The following is a 24,818-nucleotide window of genomic DNA, read 5'->3' as shown; positions in this document are numbered from 1 at the left end:
GAATTAGAATTATGTTCATAGTCATAAGAGAGACCCATTAGGAATAAAAGACAAGCAGTCCCTGCTTCACATCACCATCTCATTATCTTTGTCTTTGTCATAATAATAAAAAATAATGGAAATATTCAACACATGAGATTATTAAAAAGCTGTACATGGAGAGTCAGAATCTAATTGAGAAAACAGCCATACAAGGTTGTAATTATGCGTCCTACTTGCACCTGTCAGAGAATTCCCCCATAGGCAATAATGTGTAATGTTTCAAATGTGTTTTCATTATTCACTTGTCTGTGTGTTAGTTACTCTTCATCGCTCTGATGGTGACGAATCAGACTGGTCTCTGCTGACAGTTTCATATTCTTGTGTAGCTTCATGCTGTGTCCTTCTTACTGTTTGCAGGGTGTCAGCTTATGAAATGGCTTAGAGCATTGACTCTCTGCTTTGCCCCTAATCACTGCAAAAAAGTAGCTTTTGTCTTAATGGATTCTCTCTCATGATATGCTACCTATTTATGCACATGCCGCTGGTGGCAAAGGTGATATTCTTCATTCATTCCGTGTAAGAAGACAGTTCCTTTAAAAGTGATTCTTTTTCAGGCCCCCTCCCAAATGAGTCAATAGTTAAGAACATGTAGCGATGTTATCTATGATATATTTTTTGAAAATCTAACAACTAAATTTGCAGTGTTTCAAATGTGCTCATTTTAAAAGGCATGCTTCTGAATTACACTCTGCTTTTTCACCACCACACAGGTAATCATAAATTATGTGGAAAATCGGATGGAAATCGATTTTTTTGTATAAGTCACAGTTATTTAGCTCATAAACCTACAGAGCAGCTGCTTACAGAGCAGCAGCGATGGCACCATCTCATCCACATCCTTGGTCGTGTTAGTCCAGAGAGCTACTGACAACCTGCATGACTCTGGAGCAAGGAGCAGGAGACACCGCCATCTGCTACGCCAGTGTCAGGTGTCCTGAACAGCTTAAGCCCTCAGACATCCAACAAGATCAATTATGAAGGAAAGAAACATTCTTTCTGTTTTTGCAAGAAATCATTATTGCTTTTATAGTTCACAATGTGCCCTCTTTGGCAGGCAATTGAGCAAAGCTCAGGAAATCCATCTTAAACCGTTTAAAGCAGCAGGGGGGATACCCTCGCACTTTCCTCCCTGTACTTTCTTCTCAAACAATTACATACTAGCGTAAATAGCCCACTCAAAGTGTGACCACGGGGTTGATAATGCCTCATTTGATGTGCACAGAGTACAGGCACCCAGCTGCAATTTGCTAGAATATTGAGCTGCAGAAGTGATCATTTTCATAATTGGCTTTGGGTGGAAACACCTGTTGCTTGATTTGTAAATTCATAAAGGTAGTCTCTTTCAATTTTACCCTCGACCTATCATCGTCTTCTGTAATGTTTTTTTAATTTATTTGTTTATTTGGCTGGATTTGATTACCTATTGGAGGTCCCTCCTGTCACAGCATCATATAACCAGCATGTATTTGAGCTGCATGAGCGGACCATGGACCTAATACTTGCTGAAAAGAGACTAAATAAATAATGAGGGCAAGTTTGGTGCCAAACAGTAACGCAAAATGTAGTTGGGGAAGCTTTCCTCCCTCCACTTTCCAAAAAAGTTATGTCAAAGATTTACTTTTTTTTAACCAATTGCAAGACAAGTATTTACAAATTGCATAATTCATAAAGATCACAGTGGTTCTGAGGGAGTCTGAAAGTCTCACAGGTTTGCTTGGTGTTTACTGTTTACCCCGTTCATAATTCTAGTTTCAACTGCTAGTGAACATAACATTCACAAATAAACTTAAAGTTGAGGCTGAAGAAACACTGAGGCAAACACCATCTGGCAAATGAATGTGGAGGACTGACAAACCAACTGACAGACTTAAGTTATCCATAGAGCCATGCTGCTACAGTGGCTAAAAATATCATGGTCTAAATGCATATCAAAGCTCTGTATTGTATGTGGTCATTTCAAAAATGTTATGGTCAAATAGGTCACTTAACAACAGCTTTATCGATGATGAAAATAATTCTCATTAAAGAATGTGAGAAATAATACCATCAAAACATGATCTTTAATATAAATGATAATTATAATAATGAACAACTTTATGTATATGCTGTAGCACACTTCAAACACAAAATGTAGCTCAAAGTGAAAGGAGGAGCAATAGAAGTCACAGTAAGCACATGAATAAAATAATGATGGCTGAATTACCCTGAGCTGCTTCAGTTTCAGATCCTGGCATTGTGTATAGTGGCTATTTGTCACACTGACATGTCTTAAATGGTGCACTTGAATATAAAGGAATGATTGTTAATGTGATTGGGGTGACTATGGCTCAGGAGGTAGAGCAGGTTACCCACTAATCAGGTCAGTGGTTCAATCCCCAGCCTTTCCAGTCCACAATGATGAAGTGACCTTGGGTAAGATACTGAATGCTGAATTGCTACTGAAGGCTGTGCCATGGGTGTGTGAGTCTGTGTGTGAATGATTAGAAACTCCTCCTGAAGGGCAGGTTAGCACCTTGCAAGGCCTCTGCCATCAGTGCATGGATATGTGTGTGAATGGGTGAATGTGACATGTATTGTAAGTGCTTTGAATGGTCAGTGGACTAGAAAGGCACCTAAATACAGCCCATTTACCATTAATCAGTGATACCTGTGCTTTTCCAATGAAAAGTCAAAATGTCTGCAGTGAAAAAGGCTTCATTGAAATGATTGAATAAATGCACTTCAAAACAAAAACAAGCAGACAAAACACCTGTAAAACACCTTACTGTTACACTTTTAAGCTTTTAACTGTCCAGCTCCTTAACCTTGGTGCTGGGGAATAACAGGGAGAGCAGGACCAGCTGACAGTGAAGTGCTGAATGCTCTCAGAATGGACTGAGGCAAGGTGACTCACTGGCTCTCTGCGTCCTAATGCAAGGCACTGTCTACCCTCAGGGAGGAACTGATGGAGCTCTTACATGCCAGCCAGCCAGCGATTGTAGCCGTTCTTTCTGTCTGTGTGTGCTTATGTGATAAAAACTCTTGTCAGTGTCTTCTTCCTGATTGTCACTGCACCAGAAATCTCCCTGGAAATTTAATTTAAGGTTTTCATGTTAAACTGCATAAGATAAGGATGCATAATGGTGAGAAATGATTGCCATATGGCAACTATTCAGTGTCAAAGAGGAGAGGAGAGGAGAAGTGGTTGTAAGATGCTCTAGGCAACATGCTGTCACTGGAGAAGAAGTAATACAGGAGTTCCCATTAGGGTGTCACTGAATGCTGTATATAGGCAGCCACACAAAAAAGATGCAGTGCATGGTCAATCAATCAATCAATCAATCACTCAATCAATCTTTTTTTGTATAGCGCCAAATCACAACAAAGTTATCTCAAAGCACTTTACACATAGAGCAGGTTCTAAACTGTACTCTTCAGGTTTTAATTTTAAAGAGACCCAACATTCCCAACACCTATTCACACAAACACTGCTGGAAACACAAATCCAAAATGAACTTCTTTCTGACAGTCTTCCATCTTTTACACTTACACTTAAAAATAAATCACAATGCATTGAGTTTAAAGCTGAAACTGCTCAGACAACAGACCCCATTCAAACTTTAAATTGTTCACAAGACTTAAAATTGTTAAAATTGTAAGTGATGTCTTTTGTGCGTCTAGAGCCATTTAAGTCTACAGTGAGAGTTTTCACAGCAGGTTTCAAACCTCATCAGTGTGTCATGTGATCAGACAGAGGGCAACAACCAGGCGCCTACTATCATGTATGAGGATGCATAAAAATAAATATAATTAATCTTGCATAACGAGTCGTAGAATAACTAATTAGTAGAACTTTCACATGTTACTACTGCTATCATAATATAAAGATCTTTATCATATTTACAGTCATTTTTTAAAATCATCTATGGATCTGTCTGTTAGACTACTGTAGTTTGGACCCACTCTAACTTGTCTCAGGGTTAAGTAGAGCAGTGGGGCAGGAACGCTGATCTTGATGTGGTTCCTACCCTGCACTTAAATCTATTTTGGAGGGACATGCGGAGAAGTCCCTAAACACATTGCAACTCTGCAGGGACTATAGCTTTAGGTTTCACACACAGAGATAAGATATAAAAACAGCAGAGTTGAGCTTTGATTTGGAAAATTGTAAATTGGCAAACGCAGCGCTGTAGAAGGAGGCACACTAAAGCGGTACTTGGATGAATGAGATGTGACTCAGATATGTAGTATTTGATTTGTAAAAACAAGCAAGCAGAGTGACAGAAGGGAAAAAAAGCAGAAAAGGTGAAGTAGTAATACAAATACAGACAGCAGGATGCAAAAAACACTTAACGTGATAGCAGAAAGCATACAATAAATATATATTTAGTGCACCATTATGACTCTAAAGGGTTAATCGTGTTGTTACTGTACATGGATCACAGTAGGCTCACTCTAGTCTCTGGCTCTGTTCTGCCAGGCCAGATGGCTACCATATGTATGCTGAGCGAGTGATCATAGAGGGAGACAGAGCGAGACGGAAAGCGGGAAACAGCAGTGACGTGTGTTAAGATGTGTTAGAATGCCTTTCCTGCTTCAAATGTTGCTGTTACTCATTCTTAATCATCTTTACCGTTGTTGGAATAGAGGTGTGAATATGAAAGGTGTGTTTTTTTAGAAGGAAAATGGTAAGCACGGCTAGACTGTAAATCTCCAGAGGTACGGTCACGGTCTGGGTTCTCAGGTGACCACAGCATGGTCTGAGGTAGCCGCAAGTCTTTAATGGGTTAGTCCTGTGCCAGCCACAGGGGTATAAAGTAGGACTGTGCAACCACTAGGCCTATGAGAAAATACATGTACACATGCAAATGTCGACTTAAATTAGGGAACTGGCAGTAGGAGATGTCATGTGAACACAGGATGAACCACAAACACATTCACACAAACAAAAGCTAATACTGTATGCTGTCAGTAACCACAAACACGTTAATAACACCCCATGCACACAAAGCCCAGAGTGAACACATACAATAGAAGACACACAAATCATTATTAGTAATTTAACAACCCTAATGTCTGGCACTTCATGTGTAGTTGAAGTGGGATGTGCTCTGTCAACAGAACAATATGTTCAGCTAAAACCAAACTGAATATTTCCGACTGCTGGGCAACCACATTCAGGATACAGTCTGCTGAGGATCGCTCGCTGTCATCCAGTGCAGAAAGCTGAAAAAGCTGAGCATCATCATCATGTATCGCTCTGAAAGAAACATACAAACCTCCGGATGTGTTCTTACACAAGTATGAGTAAACTGCCAAAGGAAATACATTGTGACTGTGGGTTTAGGGGTTATTTTTGTTTTCAGTGAGGAGAGCTCTCTGTGAGCACATCAAACCACTTTTGTTCCTTTTTTTATATAGAGAATGATAATCAATGCAAAAATAAACCTGATACTTTATTGATCCTTGGTGAAGGTCAGAGGTCAGGCTCGATGCCTCTCAAAGATGCTAAGAGCTCACTATCTTGTTCAAGGACACTTCAGTCACTGAGGCTTACACAATCCAGTTTTTTTGTCATCCTACTGCCCTCCACTGTGTTACTGTTTCACTTATGTGTGTATAGTACGCACACAGTCTTGTTTTAGATTAGATTCTCTTGATTAAAGTAACACCTCGTCATTGACAGTCCTTGAGGTAAGTACAATAGAGGCCATCAGTAAGTGAACAGTCTGATTCAGTCCATTCTGTCTTTAATATGGAGCCTAGCCTCTGAAGGCATCTCTTTAATTAGAGAGCTGTTCTCTTCCAGGTAAGTACCTCTGAAGGACTATATATCTAATTTGTAAAATCAATTCCTAGAGATGCACTACTAGCAATGGATGAATGGTGCTTTTGCATTAACAGGTCAGTCATTCAGAGTGCTAGTTTGATAGTGGTAGAGCTGAAACATCTAACTGATTCATCGATTTGTCAGCCAACAGAAAATTGATTGAGAATTATTTTGATAATGGATAAATCATATAAGTTATTTTTTTTCTAGTAAAAATGACAAACATTAATTTCTCTCAACTTCTTTCTTATGAATATTTGCAGCTTTTAATAGTAGTAAACTGAACGTCTTTGGGTTTTAGACTATTGGACAGAAAAACAAGCAATTAGAAAACATCATTCTTGCCTTTAGGAAATTGTGTTGGAAATGTTTTAACCAAAATACAAACTGATTTATTGAAAACAATAATCAAGAAATGAAATGATAATAAAAATAATCATTAGTTGCAGCCCTATAGTTGTGGTGCTACTCTTTTTTTTACATTGTAATTATGGATTGGGTCTTTAATTCTACATACCAAAGTGATTGTTTTGCTTCAGCATTAAGACCTGATGCAGACGTTATTAGTTGGCATTAGTTAGCTAATGCTGAGAGGAAGTTTTAAAAAAAGAGTAAAAAGGAGATGGAGATGTCAGTCTGAGGCCTCAGTATGAGTTTGAATCATTGCAGGCAGCCTGGAAAAAGCAACACACAGGAACCGAAAAGGAGATGTGAAAAACACAACAAAATCACATACTATACACTTACTACTAGAAACACACAATAGACTATGCACTTACACACACACCCACACACACACAGGCGGGGGGACTTGTGACGGGTGACCGACGCACAACAAGGGCACAACTAGAATTATGCAATCTTCTCCAATCAGAGGGAAACCAGCCTCCCTGTAGGCTGTGTGTTATTCCACCCTGAGGTAGCAGCTCTTTCGCTATTATTTCTGTCTTTTCATCTCATTTCTTCTGTCAAGGGTAATAAGTCTGTGTGTAATATCCATGAGTTGCACGCTTCCCGCAGGATGCTTTCCAGACAATACTGGCAATCAGCAGCAGCAGGGAAAAATCTGAAGTCACTGAGCCGTAATCCCTCTGCTCACTCTGTACCACCTTTCTATGAGCTTTCAGGAGAGTCTTAAAGAGAAACAGTATGGTATGTTCTTCTTTAAAAAGATCTCATATAATCTGATATGTAAGAAAAAAAGGGGGCTGGTGTGGTCTGTTGCATTAAAGATAAATCAAGGATGGAGTCAGTGAGAATCATGACTGAAAATATGAAAAACCTCTGAACGTTTGACAAACTGTAAGTGCAATCCTGGTAAATGCAACAAGATTCTGAAGTAATTGCTCATTTAGCACTGAGGGCACCAGAATAATTAAGGATATGACTAATGTCATAAAACAAGATTTGCTGCAGGGGGATATTTTTCCTCTGGGCCATTTTAAAGGGATGACATCATATCGCGCTGCTTGTAAACACTAGGAGCTTTTAAGTGAAGACGCTCTTGGACATGAAAACTCAGCAGCATAAATATGTAGCAAAGTGCAAAGCAGATAAGACGGTAAATCCTTAAGGCAGGAAATGTACAGTCACTGCCTGTGTGCAACGTGCCCACTTTTGAATGTTTGTTCCTGAGTCTGTGTGTTTCTGTGTCACTTTATCTGTGTCTCACTGTGACTTTGTGCCTCTCACTATGGCACTGTGCAATAACCCAGGAACACTGCAATACCCACTGTAGCTACAAATTATATTTATTTTAGTCTAAAATACAAAATGTGCAATGCATTTCATTCACTACAGTGTATCTGAACAGGCTATATTGTACATAAATACCTACTATACTGTATGTATATAAAGTAACATCTTTCTTTTTTTAAATATTTATCTCATCATCACTCCCTGCACCCTTTACTTCTTTGCACTACTTGTATCCTGTTTATAGTTCACAGAAGAGTTTCACCTGCATAGTTATTCCTTGTGTATATTTCTAAAGATTGATGAGTTGTTATTCTGTATAAGTACACTGAGAGCCACTAAACCAGAGTCAAATTACATGTAAAAGACATACTTCACTAATGGTGAAGGTGATTCTGATTATCGTGTGTGTGAGATGAAACGAGGAAATGTGTGGTGTGAATTTGAATTGCTAGTCACAAAAGAAATCTCATTCACTATTAATGCTGTTTCCCAACATTTTTTCTGTTCTAGAGTAGCTTAATCAACACTTCTACATTACATGTTTTTGCCAACCTGAACCTGCATTTTTTAGATTCACAGCTGCAGTTACTCCCACTCTTCTTCTGTAGATTGAGACTACATACCTGACCACGAAAGATTGACAATAACAGAGCAAATATGCAGAGAATAAGAAATTTGCAAAGAGGGGAAGAAAGGATGACTCATTCTGAGCAAAGCATCACAGAAAGTACTGGATGTAAGGAGCGATGACGAATGGTGACACCAGGCTTTGTAATCCCCAGTGATGCATCATCAGTGGAGTACATACAGGGTGAAGGATATGCAAGATGTCATGCCCTCATAATGACGCAATTAAGGGATAATTCTGGTGATTTTCTTTTCTTTCCTTTATTGTTAACAAATCCCATCAAAATACCAAAAACAATAATTAATTGATCCTACTAACAAATATTTACTGTGATGTAGAGCTTTATTTGTTTCCAGTAAAAATGAATGTATGCACAATGTTGCACTGTGTGACATGTTCCCTCATTACAATAAACATGGGTACTGTCGTTTATGTAAATGGTAAATAGACTGTACTTATATAGTGCCTTTCTAGTCTTTACAACCGCTCAAAGCTCTTTACATTTCATGTAATTACATGGCTACCATGCAGGGTGCCAACCTGCTCATCAGGGGGAATTTAACCATTCATTCTCATTCATACACCGTTGGCGCAGCAACGGGAGCAATTTGGGGTTAAGTGTCTTGCCCAAGGACACATCGACATGTGGACTGGAGGAGCCGGGAATCAAACCGCCAATGGACGACCGCTCTACCTCCTGAGCCACAGCCACCCGTCAAGTCAATCACAAGCCTGTGGATAATCACTACATACCAAGTGTATTATTGTGTATTAATCCATGATTGAAAGTAGTCCTCCCGAAATGCTCCATTTGCCCCTGTTTGAGTAACATTTGCTAAAAAAAAAAAACTACAGTACCCAGCTGTTTTGGGGAATTAGTGTGCTTTTTTTTTTTTTTTAACTGAAGCAATTTATTTGTGACCCACATTTTTTTATGATGTATTTATTCAGCAGGAACGGATAGGCTTAATGAGAGCCACAGACAGGGAAGGAAGTTAGAAAGTATTGAGAGACGGACTAACAGATTGGTGGTTTTGGTGATGTCAGGAGTTCTGTTTATAATACAAATAATATAGAATAACAGCCTTATCCTTTAAAATGTGGTCAGACTTTAGGTTCATCTCTGTTTCATTCCAGTGGCTCATGTGGTGCACATAAGCACTCACACTGACCACAATCTCTATTAAAAATAGCGATTTTCTCTTTTCCAAATACTGTTTGGTTGGTTTCTTTTTGTGTGTCTCTCTCTATGACTATTTTTTAATTATGTTCTAAATGGTACACATACATATTCTTACACATAAGCAATGCCTAATATCTATCCACCTAACTGCCAGTTACAAAAATTGTCACCATCTTCCCCTTGCTCCTCACAGGAGTCCCATGTCTGCAAACTGGCAGAAATAATCTGATAACTGCTGCCATCCCAGCAGACAGGACAGACCCCCGTCGTCTTGTGCGTCACTACAGGGTCATGTGTGGCACATGGCCTGCTCTCTCGTTCCTCATTTACTTTCTCAGTGCTGGTTTGTTGAATTCGCAGCAGGCAGACGAGTCAGTTATCAATCACCTACATGATAATGCTTTGTACAGTGTGAATCTATGACATGCTGTTCATACAAAGATCAAAGCACAATGTCACAGTGCTGTATGTTTGCACACTCAATTGCAATTTTCCTACATGTGGATGTTTGACTTTCTCTCATGTGGTATGTGTGCATAACTGTGTATATTTCAATACACTTACAGTAGATATGACAACAGGTGACTTTTTGATAATGAAGGAAAAAATAACATCAAAGAATTACTTGAGCTTCTTCTGACTTTCTTTTCAGAATATTGATTCATTACTCTTCCTTGAGTTGTTTTGGGATGTGAGACCAGCGGGTTATGAGGCATTGAGCTCCAAATTTCTCTGTAATTGTTTAACTCACCTAGCGTAATCTATCATTCTGACTCTGCAAAGTGGCTCTATGTAGCACAGACACTGACTGGAGGTGGGGCATGCCTGGCAGAGAGTGATGAGGCCTGGGGCTGTGTGCTGCTCCCTGTTGCTTCCCTCTACCCCAACACCTCCTCTGAGGGATGACCCTCGCTGTTCAGGAACTCCATTAGCAAATATCCCTGACACTTTGACAATATATAAGCACTGTTATTGGAAATGTTATCATTCAGTCTGAACAAAACTCCAAACCTCAGGGGAGTAGTCTCAGTGACCTCAACTCAATTGCTTATTATGGAAAATGTTGAAAGCTTGACAACAAAACAATGTCCTCTTTGTTAAATTGTGTATGTGAATGATTACACTCATACTCAGGGGTTAACGCCGGCCAAGCTGTAATTGAGCAATTGCAATATCACCCACTAAATCAGCCGTGCAAGCTCATCTTTCAAGAAAACATGTTCTCCTACACTTGTAACACATAAAACTAAAGAGGCAGACACAGTGCTGCTATCTTGTGCATCATGAACAGAAATGAGCAATAAGTATACAACACTCATCAGTTGTCCCTGAAGGGATTCAAACCAGGATGTATTCCCAAACCAAGATTGTTATTGCAGGTTAAAACTGTCACAGCCCATGCCAACAGCACATCCTTAACAAAACACACAAATGAAGCCAAAGCAAATATTTAAGGTATCGTATTTTGGGATTCTGCCCTGCACCAACTGGCTCTGCTCTGCTGCAGGCAGCAGGTAGGTTGGGTCTCCCTCCTGCTCCTCCGGGTTCTCCCCCACATGTTTTCCCAGCCTCTCCCCGAGGCACACTGGCTCTGCTGTAAGAAGCACAGAGGGTGGAGGAGACTGGCTGGCAGCAAGCAGCCACTTCAAATCCAAATACACAGGCATGGAGCTGGAACGTGCATGCACGCTTACACACGCATCCCTGCACACACGCCCAGATCCATGGTGCATGCACAGATGCATATGTGCATAAATTCACAAATAACACACAGAATCTCTCTTTTCTCGTTTCTGCTTTACTCTGCAGAGATGTGAGATTCATACACACTCCGTGCCAGGAATATAAATGCAAAAAGGGAGTCATTGTTGAAACGGCCAAGCTTAGTGTTTAACTCTCTGCTCAGTTCCTGAGGTGGGGCTTGCTTAAAAGTTTAAAACAGCAAAACATGAATACTGAAGTCTTTCAAAGTCACAAATGGTGCACTATTCAAATTGTGTGGTGAAGAGATTACTAACCTCACACTCGGGGTTTGTTCTAAAATTATGAAAGAGTCTTGAGAAATGAATGACAGGTTTGATCCCACTTCATACACCATCACAAACCAGGAAACTAACACTTCTATGTTTATATTCCACTGAATACTCAACTCCCTTCGATGCTTTTTCTTTTTCAGCATCAAAATGCATCTTTGCTGCCACAGTCCTCTAACCAGCACAGCCACATTTGTCCTATCACAGTGTTATATCTCATATCTCTCCCTGCTCTATAAAGGAGATGTACAGTCCTTCATCATCATCAGGTCACTCATGCTCAACTCATTAGTGGTAATTAATGGTGGCCTAGGCCCAGGCTGCCTCAGGCACTATAGAGTCCAAATCTAACCCGGGCCTGCACCATCCAGCCCAGGCAGGCACAAGTTATTTTTCTGCTTGGTTGGCTGTGGCACTTCATCTGTGCAGTCTAATTCACTTGGCTGCATAGCCAGAGCTGGAAATTGGCCAACCTTAGAGCTTGAGATTCAAAGAAACTGACCTTTCTAAAAAGGGAAGTCAAATCTTCTGTGAATATTCTTCATGGAGAATGATAGTCTGACTTTGAAGTTTGGCGGCCTTTGAGAGAGCCACATATGTGATGTTTTGCTTTGAAAATCATGAGTGTTCGTGCAAAAGTCTGTGAAGTGTGTCCACATACATTAATACCTCAACAGTATCAACAGACGCTGCTCTTATTAAACAGTCTCGCTCATCCTTCTCAAGATTCTTCTGTGCCGCGCAGAGAAGCTATGAATGAAGGCTATGCATGAAGGACATCAACACATGATCCCAAATGGGTGTACTGTTAACTCATTTTCCAAATGTTCTGCTTGCCTCATTTCTTAACTTGAGGCCAACTTGTATAGTCCCAAAATCCAGTGAGCCATTAATGCCTGTCAAGTTCAAAGAGTTTCAGTAAAGATTAGCACAAAGATGCCAATCACTGGCATTATTCAATGCATGACTGGTTGACTGCTATTGCACAAAACATCTTTTTAGGCAGTCATTACTAATTGCACCAAGCAGGCCAATGACATGAGAATTCATAGACTTATAAGCCTTGTGCCAGACTTATGAGTCCTGTGTCTTGTTCGGCAAAATGAAAGCAGTAATATTCGCAGGCCTGTCACAATTTAATATCATGCTGTCAACAGTCTTGTAGTAAAAAGTCTCCACACTCGTATTAATAGTTCTGTGACTTTGGCTCAAACCTCCTTCCATTTTTCATTTTACATCTTGTATTGCTGTGTTTGCAAGTAATGAACTCAGTAATTGATTTTCTCTGTTTGCATTACTTAGTGCCCTTAAGCCATTAAGAGCAATCTCTTCTGTTTTCACAATAGACACTCATATGCATTATATAATGCTGACTTGGCTGCTAGGGCTATTACAGCCAAGGTCTTGATGGAGGGTATGAGTATGAATAGAAGGCCAACGCCTAAAACTTAAATCTACCCTCCAGAGTTTTCTGAAACACTCAGCTGCCTGTTCCAATCAGAGAGTAGATCAAAGTTAAACCCTTAGATTTGTGGCCTTCACTTAATTCTCTCCAACAATGAACTCTCTTGGATACTACCCATCAGTGACCCTTGTGTGTATATTTGGTATCCGTGCATGTTTGTGTTTGCATGTGCACAATGACAGTAAAGCGTGCCACAGTGTTCAAGTGCCTCAGAGCATGTGAGCTGCTTCTATAAGGTTGAATGTGTTTTCTGCTTTACAGCTAAGCCTGCATGTTTGCACACAAGGTCGCTAATCGTCCTTTGACTCCTTTCATGTAATATGATTTGGAAGTGTGGTCTATACCAATCACGTCATGCCATGTCACATTAGCTACCTTTATGTTATCCATGCAGGGTTGTGCCATCCTCTTGCTCCTGCAGCCATGTCAAAGTGAGGGATGAATGACAGAGACACATCCTTTAAATATGTCAGAGGCCATCAACCAGAAGTTTCCATTATATAGATGGACAACACTGAACGATATAGGCTATATAAAAAGTCTTTCACTCTGAGTCACTGCGACTTTCACAAAGCAGCCAACAGAGCTGAACTGTAAGCGAAGCCTTGAAATTCTCTGACAGTGTAATCTGAAGGGCAGAGTGAAGCTGAGATAGAAGTATATAGTGCTGCAGTGTCTTTAAAGACGTACTGGGCTATAAAGGTCTCTGTTTAGCATTCTGGCCCTAAAGGTGAATAACCAGACTATACTAATGGGGTACATTAGTATAGTACATTTGCATTTGTTTTGATCATGTCTTCAGTTTTGTTTGGTATACTTCAGTTCATTTCTGGAGGCAGAAAACACAGCAGTTCTCATTCTGTCCATTACATTTGATAACAATCTTTGTTTTAGTAACTGTGCCCACTATTACCATCAACCCACTCATGCAAATGCAGGTTTTTCAGTGTTGTTACTCTTAAAAGTCTTCCTACATACTGCTGCTTCACTTTATTTCTTCTCTTTGTTTTTTTTTTATTTTATTTGTGTTTTAACATTCTTCAAGGCTCATCTTGAATTTCAGCAGGGACACGTCTGGGCCAAGCTGATTGATGTGGAAACAAAACGCACAAGACTGAGAGACACATTTGTGCTGCACACTGATAACTTGACAAATTGACATTGCGATGCAGTCCCTCAACGGGCATTACAGAGTATAATTTATCACTTCACCTATTTTGGTTTGATTTCAGTGGCAGGTACAGTGGAAGTGGAGAGAAGAGAGAGGGATGAAGGGGTTTCTGGGATATAGAGGCAATTTGAAAGATTAATTATAGATGTGAAGTATGATGTGCTAGCTTTTCATACTAACCTCAAAATCCCAGTGAAAAGGAACAGTCGGCGAGGACTACATTTAGGCTGTCCCAACAGCATAACCATGAGTGGCAGCAACTGAGAGGAAACTGCTAAAAATTAATTTTCTAGCACACAGGAAGAAAGATATTACTTGTCTCATAAAGGTGGCGGAAAGAGGAAGTGAATTTTTGGGAAGGTACTGTAGGTGTTCAGGGAAATGGGAATATGTGAGAGCTGCCAGTCTTGGAGAAACTTTAAAGTCAGACTTGGTGTTGTGGTCAGCAGGTTGTGTATACTGAGGAGCTCGCAGTGTGATGGGAGGATGCAGCAGATGAGGCGTATGAAAGGAAAATGCTTAGTGAGTTGGCACCAGAAGTGAAGCAGCAGTGCTTGAAACTTTGTGAGTGTAAGCTGAATGGCAAAAATTTGTTGCAAAGTCAACTTATAACACTAACTCGTCGCTAACTTCGAAAATCTTAGATGGCAGTCGAAGTAGATGATGGGGGATGTGAGGAAGCAGTGGGAGTCTTTGATCACTTGTTGCTGGAGGGAGAACACTAAACTACGAGGTATTACTGTAAGAACTGCCTGTTTGATGGGGAAAAAATTGTTTATTAATTATTCACAAAAGCGTGAAATTCGAACCATGTGCCTTTGCATTGACTCCTGGTATTAATAACATCTTCACCTCCTTATCCAGATATGGATTCCATATAGAGATTGCATATCAATGCAAGGGGTAAATGAGGTCTACATGTTTAATTCACTTTGGTTACAAGGTTCCGTACTTGGTCCCCTCCTCTTTACCATCTGCATGCTCCCGCTCGGCCAGATCATCCGCCACCACAGTTTGAATTTCCATTGCTACGCTGACGATACCCAACTCTATCTCAGCATATCACCTTCCACCCAACTCCCTCCGCAATCCCTCATCCACTGCCTGCATGACATAAAAGTCTGGATGATCACCAACCTGCTCAAACTCAACAGTCAGAAAACAGAACTCATGGTTGTTGCTCCCAAGACTCTGCTCCGCAAAGTAGTAGATCTTGTCCTCCTGGTTGATGGCTCCTGCATCCCGCTGTCCTCTGAGGTTCGCAATCTGGGTGTTATTTTGGACTCCACACTCTCATATGACACACACATTAAATCTGTCATCAAATCCGCCTTCTTCCACCTAAGGAACATTTCCAGACTCCGTCCTTCACTCTCTGACTCAGTTGCTAAGACTCTCATACATGCATTCATCACCTCACGTCTGGACTATTGTAATGCCATCATGTATGGGGTCCCCAATAAAACGCTGGACAGGCTCAGCTGCCAGGGTTCTCACTCGAACCAAACCCTGGCAGCACTTCACCCCCACACTCAAACAGCTGCACTGGCTTCCTGTTAAGTTCTGTATCACTTTTAAACTTCTTCTTGCACCCCAGTACTTAACAGACCTCCTCCATGTTTACCACCCTTCACGGGACCTGCACTCCACCGACTTGGGCCTCCTGTCCATCCCCCGCACCAGAAGGCAAACCATTGGGAGCAGGGCCTTCAATGTGGTAGCTCCTACACTGTGGAACTCGCTCCCTCCTTACATTCGCCAGGCACCAACTCTGGACAATTTTAAATCTCTGTTGAAAAGGCACTTGTTCCTGCAGGCTTTTGCAGGCTAAATGTGTGTTTTTGTCTGTGTTTCCTGTTATTGTGAAGTGACCTTGGGTTTCATAAAAGGCGCTATACAAAATAAAGTTATTGTTATTATTATTATTATTATTATTATTATTATTATTAATTCACTGACACACCTGCGCTCACACACTCAAACCATTTCCATGTAGATTCATAATTAGCGGTTGATGTCCTCTTGCCATCTGAAACATTTTTTTTAGCACTAACAAGAAATTATGGCACAAGTAAAGGGATGGCTACATCTTGCATTTCTGTAAAATGCAACATTATGAGCATCATTATTAGTATCATGTACTGTGTCCAGTCTGACATTCTTTTTACAACATGATGAATACATCTGCTCAGCTGAAATTAAGAGCTATGTTTTGTGGATCCTCTCTTTCCAGTTTTCCAGTCTCCTCTACCCACTTCCAACAAAAACAGATAATGCTGCTCTACAGCAATGACAAACAGGCAGGCACCATGACAAAAGAAACAAATGAAAACCTATTGATTTACAGCACACAGTGACATCTAAGACAAGAAGGAGCACCTGGAATTAACAGTGAGTGATTGGAGGAATTCATAAGGAATTACTGGTGGAAACTGACTCGACACCTCATATTTTTACCTTGATATTTTATAGAAAAAGCACCTGAGAGCAAATGATTTGATGTAAAAGTCAACAGTCAACTCATTTCCTCCAGGAAATGCTTGGATAGGGACAAAAATTATGCTCAACTTTATTTAAATTATAAATAATATGCGTCATTTTTAAATAATTTCATACTTTCTCATTAATTCTTAAAGCTAAAACTTTTTTCAAGCACATTGAGATTCCAACATTTCAGTGCTTTTAGCTCAAGTTATCACACCCCACTCACTCGCATGTGCCTTCCCATATCACCATAAACACACTGATGATAATCAAATCTAATCGAATGCTAATCTCATATTCATCAGAGCAATTAAGGATACGTGTTTTATGGCGTCCCACAAATGGTGTATAAATGCATTCCATTTCACTAATCAAGAAAAAAAAACAATGTGCCATTTTAATTACAGTTCCATTTTGGTGACACAAGAGTGACAACTATCTATAAACACATATCTGTACACTCTTTGTGAGACAAACGAATATGACAAAATATGCAATAAAATGCAAGAATTACACTGTGAGCCATCCAGCTGTGTGACAAAACAGCATCAAGGGCAGTGCTGATGTGTAACGATGCCCGACTAATATCTCTCTGATTGCTGTCTGCCTTGAATGATAAATAAAGTTTAGATGAAGTGAGACTACGCTGCTGCTTTTCATTTGTACCCTAAATTAGTACAAGAACACTGTGCCAGCGTCTAATCTTCAAAGCATTAGTTTAAGAGCAAACATGTAGCATCAATATTGTGAGCAGCGGAGACCTCAGCAGAGTAATTACAGGCGAATGGTTTACTGTAATGAAGAGGAACTTCAGTTGATGTGTGAATGGAAAGGAAGTCGGTGGACTTTTGTCAAAATAGCAGCTTGTGCAACACCGGTGCTTCTCGTCTCCTGCAGGGAGGTTTATATGTGCCAGAGAATTTTTGTTTGCCAGTGAATGACTGGCAAGCCATTCATATCCTCCCTGAGGGGGAGGTGGTGTTGGTGATCCATTTATTTACTGTAGGTCATGACAGAAAAAAAATCCCAGATAGAATGACCATAGCACTGTTAGACTGGGGAAATGAGGGGATTTTATTTGTTTTATCTGTTCCATGCAAGCTGCACCTTGAGCTAACGAGCAGAAAATAACACACAGGCTATATTTTGTGTTTGCTCGTGAAGCAGGATTTAGCTTCTCATTAGAAATAGCAACATCCTGAACGGCAGGTAATTTGACCCCTGAGAAGACGCCTATGCAACAGATGGCAGCCATGCTCAATGAGGGGATTCCTGTGTGTGAGCACCCATGATACACACAAGCAGAAACAAACAGAGATCTCTGTATTTTTTCTCTCCCGTAGCCTTGGTGAAACTCCAGTTGTTGAATAATTCAGACTAACTGGATGAAAGTGACTTGACTTCTAAGGGACTTTACAACACCCTATACTACTTAATATACTTTATTTCTGCCCTTACATTTAAAGGAATTGTTCAACATTCAAGGAAGTACTTATATTTGCTTTCTAGTCAGGAGTTAGATGAGAAGATCAATATTATTCTTCAACTATGTACAGTAAATAGAGCCCTCCAACCAGTTAGATTAGTTCAGCATACTGGGAACAATGGAAACAGCAAACCTTAAGTTGTATCTTTGGGAACAGTAAATGATATGCTTCATCATTGTCTGACATTTCATACATTAAACGACTAATTAATTAATTGAGAAAATAATAACCAGATTAGGAGAGTGTGAGCATATTTCCCAAAATAGTGAACTATTCCTTTAAACATACACAGGCACTTTTTCTACAAGCTTAATTTCAGTCTTATGCTTCAGTCATATCCTTTGTGGTTGCACAAACATGGCATTAAGTCAGGGTCAAAGGCTCACATACATACAATACATTAATTCATTCTGCTTGTCTACGTGTATAAAATGCGAGAGCAGACGATATGCTGAATGCTAATATTGCACTTGTACTTCTGCTTTTTGCTTTTTCTGCTTCTGGCCAAAAAGTGTTTAAAATGAGTTAATCATCCTTCCCGCTCACTCTAGACAGTGACTCATATTTACCTCCAGAGAAACCAATTGGGACCTAGATGACCAAAGGACAGATGTACACTGTTGACAAAAAGACAGTGAGGAGTGATGAGTGGAGTGTGGGAAGAGTGGGGAGTGAAAATCAAAAGAGAAAATCAATGAAAACAGGGAGACAGTGATGGACGGTCAATAAACTTGAGAGGATTTGGAGGCAGCAGGGCCAACTACTGACAGTCACTTCCTCTGTCATCAGATATTATGGAGATACAACTTGCCAAGATGTGTCAATAAATCAGCTGAAAAAAGGCTACTGTTATCTCCTGTGATGACCTTGTGACAGCTGAGCCCAGATGCAGAAGGGACAAAAATGAAATGTGAAGGTTGTTGGAGCACAGTATTCGAACCCTTTGGTGGAAAATGTGATAGTGTGTCTACCTCTGGGCTGTGTGAGCAGGACAGAACAGCCTGCAGGAGCATGTGAAACACGATCATTCCCCCCTTCAGCTTCAGGTCAGCAACTTTTACAGCACAAAAAGAGCCATTACAGCTCATCTCGCTTTTGTCTCCCGTTTAGTTTCACTTATGTTTAGCAAGCAGCAACTGGAAGTGGGCTGAAATAAGGGCACAGGAACAAAGGAAGCCTTGAAAAGATGCTTCGATGGCATCGTGACTTGCTGTTGCCCTACAGGAACAAACAACCATGGCTGAGCAGCACATATCCTGAGGGTGTTGATACCAGAAAAGCCGCAATGACATCAGTAGCTGGAGGCCATCCTAGCCACTGGCCTGCAGCCATCCTGTTAAGGGCTCCTAGATGAAGAGCTCCACCCACCCTCATGTTGCCTCAAGGAACTGTAAGGCCTCAACCAGAGGGCTGACAGACCGCTGGCTCACCCATCCAGAACATTGAGCTGATTGACCAGAAACGTCCATAGACATAACAGTCGTACATGAAACTGACAGAGGAGAGGGAGCGAGGGTAGTAGAGTAAATTGTTGGATTGACTTAACACGAGTGGGAAGCAATAAAGCTCCCCACCACACAATCTAATGACTACAGCATGCGGACTGCAGGGCGCAGTCGTCTCACTGTCCCTCCCTCTTCTTCTCTTTTTCCTCCACTCTTTCATTCTGTCTCTCTGCAAAGACCTTGCGAAAAACATCATCTCTCATCCGAAACAGAGGACAAAGTTGTCATTTCATCTAACTAACAGGGAACACAAAGTAATTCAGTTTGCACTATTTTGAAATCGATCCAACCTTTGCAGAAGTCAATGCCCCCGTTATGCCAAAGACAACAGAATTATGCAAATGCAGATTGAACAGCTACTGTGGCTCATTAATGGAGATGCCCTTTCTCTGGCCGTCCATTTTTCATCTGTGAAATTAATTGAGTGGTTTGCCTAAACTCTTAGGTAGTGAAAGTAAAATCTGATACCAGCCATTACACCTGCCAGGCTGCATTTTGTCTGTGCAGACTGGTAAAGACAGAAAGCAATAACACTGTCAGAGGAATGTAGCGGACGGCCAGAGGGGAGAGTAAACTAGTTCAAAGGGTTACGCACTGACTCTCAGTCCTCTTTGTAGGTGTGTTTGGTTTCTGACCCGCAGGTGTCCGAGGCCATAAAAAGCAGCTCTTGCCCTAAATCAAACATAAAAGGGAAAATGTCCTCCAGGCCGTGGCTGTGAGAGAGGGTGAGATAATGCAACAAGTGTTTAAAACAGGTGGGAGCTTTCACCTGCTCTTTTTATACTTCATCATCATCACATAATTAGGGGTGATGGTGGTGTGGCTATCCCGCTTGTCCAATTTTTTGTTTTTTAAATGGAGCAATCAGTTGAAATATGAATAGAAACTTTGTATGTTTGGAATATAAATTAATTTAGCAGTTTCACTTCACTGTGAATAGGTGAATGTGTAGCCATAGCCAGCCTATTGTTAGCTTAGCATGAGCCAGGCACAGTAACTTCCCACCATTTTTTGTCCAAATTAAGCAGCTTTGTGTTACATTTGGACAGCTCGGCTAGTTGTTCCCCCGAGTCATAACATTAAGCTAAGCTAACAGGTTGCTGCTTTACATTTAATGTACAGACATGAGAGTGGGACTGACCCTGTATTCTTTGGTAATTTTGGTAATATGTTTTTGTTTTGTTTTTTAATGTTGATGAAAAGGCAGACCTACTGAAGTAGTGTTTGTATGGTTTCTGTGACATTCGCCTCATTTCACCCATTCTCTTTTCTCCACTTTATATCACTGATGACAGTTATACAAGTAAACAGAGTTGCCTCCACAGGGAGTCAACCCAAAAACAACCATACAATATAGGGCAATGGAATAAAATAGCTCTGCAATAAACAGAAATGTTGAGTCAACTTTGTACATTTTTGAATTGTATTATATTATATGATGTTTGTACTGTGCCGCAGTGTTGAGTCAGTTTGAGAGACACATGGCCTGTCTGCTGTCATCATTGTGCAGATCACAGGACTATCCCTCACTGATATCACACATGCTGATCAAACATGGCTGTGCAGCCATTTGAATGGATGGATGTTTCATTCTATTGAACATGGATTTATATCTTTTTTATGAGTTCAGAGGTGTTTTGGCTGGCATCCAGCTGTGTGAGTGGTTTAAGGAGATGACAGTTCACAATTGCAGGAGAGGCACAGAGAGCCATTAGCCATCTGGATGGTGTGGAGCGGACTCAGAAAGCATATATCTTCCTGCACTGTGGAGGCATGTGGCTCCCAGAAGTCCCATCTTCTCTTTTTTTTCTCCTTCTTCTTGTGGAATAATAGATTCCCAACCAAACAAACTATGGTTTTCATTGATTCTACTTTTATCCTTTACTGCTCCCTGATGCTTCAGGCAAATTATTCCCTCATGGGACCCAAAAAAGAAGACTGTCAGTATGAATGACATTTTTTAACTTTAAAGTAACAGTATTATATTTTATGTTAGATATTTTTTGTACTGTTACTTCGGTGCTGTTCAATGCTTGCTGAGTTCAGTCAAAAGCTGGATCATAGCAAGGATGTGGGCAAAGGCAACATAGTGGAGATTGTAATGAGTACACACAGGGTAAAGGATCAGAGACACAGTGTGACATATTAATCTCTTGCCCCCTGGGGAACCTGACACCACCATAACACCACAGGTAAGAACGGAAATTCAGTTTGCAGTTATCAGTGTGTGGTTTGATGCCAGATCTCTGATTAAAACAGACCTCTTTCATTTAATGTATTTTCTTTACCATTATTTTTAAACATTACATAAGCCACCCGAACACACAGTACTATCACTCACATATCTAATTAGCTTTAACTGAAATATATATATGTCATACAAATACATTTCCCTCTGTTACCATTAGGTCAACAGAAGTTCAAGATTTTGAGATGATGCTTATTTGCTTTCTTTCCAAGACTGAGATGAATTGATCAAAATCCATCACATATTTTTGGGTGTATTTAACCTAGCTCAGCATAAATTCTGGAGGCAGGTCAGAAAGGCACTGGACAGCCTGTCCCATGTTAAAAAATGCAGCTACCAAAATGTCTCACTGATTAACACATTTGTTACTCATATCTCATTCATTAAAACCATACACAAATAGAAATGTAAACACAAAAATGTGTGGTTTTAGAGGGAGTTATTTTCTGGAACTATTTCTTGGCAAAAGATCCCTGCATTATAGCAGGAGATGCTACACAGCTGTACTGTGAGGATGGATAATCAGTTGTGCCGACAGCACTGAGGCTTATAGAAAAGTAAAATGAAGAGCAGTATCAGTCCAGGCATATTCCCAAAGCTCTGTTTTCTGTTCTGAAGTTATATGTTTACAAAGACATCACAGCAACAGTCTTACTAGTGGCTTACAGCAGACACGGCAGACGCAGCAACAAAGGCAATGGAACAGTTGAGAGAATGAGAAGACACTACCAGCAGACACACTAACAACAGCTCTATCTACATAATGTTTCATTAAACCATGTTGCTTATGGTGACAGGTTAGGCCAAAAATGTTGTTTGGGTTTACTATCACAAAGAAATAAAGAAACTAGAAAATATTCTGCAACTCAAAACAATTAATTGATAATCACAACAATTTCTGGTGGTTTTCTAAATGATTAATTGATTAATCTTTGCAGTTCTAAAATCACAGCTCACTCTCACACCCCTGCCTCAAGGGTTCAAACTATAGGCTAACATGCCTTCTGTCTCCTACTATGAATTAATGCACACACACACAAGTGTATTTTATCACAACTATTCCCTTAAGAAAAAAATATTTTCTATATTTCCTGTTCTGTATCTGTTTGTTTACATGCCTCACTGGCCCACTAAAATGAAAGAAATAAAACACCCCAAACTTTCAGTTCTTTGATATTACTATTGTCTGCCATCAGTAAACTGAATGTTGTCATCACAAAGTGCGCTCGGGGGCTTCTTGCTTGTGGATCAGAGAATGTTGTTCTCATAATAGACCTTTCTTCATGTGGCTCTCAGCCATCTTTCCTTCATTACACCATGGGCCTAAAACCCCCAAAACCAGTGTAACCACAACCCAAGCATGTGGGTCCCCTCTGTGCAGTATGCTGTCTCATCCAAATAGGCCTGGCTCAGCGTTGTGTGGTGTGATGTCATGGGGCAATTTTCATTACCAAAGCTCTCTGTGAACATGTGAAATGTGTACAAGTTGAGACATAGATGAGCAATTAACAATTATAAATGGACACTGTCCCCTGCAGCCAACAGTGATACAGTGAAGGAGCAGATGAGTGTGTATGTTGCTGCATTTGCAAGAACAGAAATGGCTAATTAAGAGGAGTTCATTTCATAATCAGAAAATCTGATGTGACACACAAAAGTGAGGGTGCTTAAACCTCCCTTCCTCTTGAACTGCGTGAACAGTGATATCACTACAGTGGTTTGGGCCTCGAGAGATGAGCTGTTATACGCTGTTAAAGACCCATCATTGTGGGCTGCAGAGCCATCCACTAGAAAATCAAAAGCACATTCAATGAATCTGTAAATCCACATACATCTCTCAAAGCATGGCTAACATTTCCAATGAGAAAAAAACCTGTGTTTGATTCGTTTTTAAGATATCAACTGCAGAATTTAGAGCTTTCAAGGTAACGGAGCATGATTTTCACAACTGGAGTTTATAGTAATCCCCCCATCCAGCTGTGTTGGTAAACAATGTTGAGTAATTAAAATAATTAGACCACACTTGAACAAGAAACATAATAATTTCTGTCAGAGCAATGCCAGGTCAACATATGCTTCGGTGTTACAAAGCAGAGCCCGAGATCCAGCTAGATTATGTAGTTTCCATGTGTAGAGAAATAAAGTGGGTTGGATTTTCAAGTTAAGCATATCTTAATGGTTCCTTAATGATTCTTAAATTCCACTGTGGCCCTGCCAGTAGTTCAGAGTGACTCCAAGAAAAAATAAACAGCTTCATTGATCCAACACATACTGTATATCTGGAGATATTTCTCCGTGATGTTTTTAAAGTCGGTTAGAGATATTCTGTTTGTGATTTAAGAGACAAACTGCATCCAGATCTTTCTAATTTACACACACAGCGTTACTCAGAAATACAAAACATGGTGCAGCTTCTTAGAAAAAAAATGCATGGGTGGTGCAGGGATGAATGAAATCAGGAGAAAAAAGAAGGGTAGTGGAGCCTGACGAATGTACAGTATAGGCTTCATTTTTTAACTCTGTCCTGACAGTTTGCAGCTGTCCACAACCTTCAGTCCAACACTGCAGAATGAAAGCCAAATGAACAAGACATGACATCTTTCATGTGTACGTTACAGAATATCAAAACAAAAGAGACCATTCTTCTGAGACAAGGAGAGGTGAAAGGAGCTGTCTCGTTCTCTTGAAAACAACAGTAGTGCAATTTATATGAATATGTATAAACTCTGAGGCTGAAAAATGCAAATGTAAACACACCCTCATAATTAAATAACCTCATAAGGTGATTGTACCATGCACTATAGAATGACCTATATGTGCCGTTTTCTAATATATATACATATTCATACATATTCTATTCACCTTTATCAATGCTTTTCAAAACCACTTACAGCGATCACTCTTTTGCATGTCAAATTGATCACTATAAACCAGTGATAATAATAACTGTTTTCCTTCTCATGCAGATTACCATCTAATTGAAACATACAGATTCAATATTTACTGTATATTATTGACTGTTTCAAAATACTACACAGCTGTTTCAAACGTTTGTTATTTCACTG

At 40.2% G+C, this 24,818-nt stretch overlaps 1 protein-coding gene across 1 annotated transcript in view; it reads right to left on the bottom strand.

Annotated features, from left to right (window-relative positions):
* btbd11b (BTB (POZ) domain containing 11b) overlaps positions 1–24,818 on the bottom strand; it is a 70,779-nt gene that overhangs the window by 22,841 nt on the left and 23,120 nt on the right. The gene's annotated exons all lie outside the window — the stretch shown is intronic.

The sequence above is a fragment of the Scomber japonicus genome, chromosome 5 (genome assembly GCF_027409825.1).
Source record: "Scomber japonicus isolate fScoJap1 chromosome 5, fScoJap1.pri, whole genome shotgun sequence".
Classification (NCBI taxonomy): Eukaryota; Metazoa; Chordata; class Actinopteri; order Scombriformes; family Scombridae; genus Scomber; species Scomber japonicus.
This window is presented reverse-complemented; position numbering and strand designations above follow the sequence as displayed.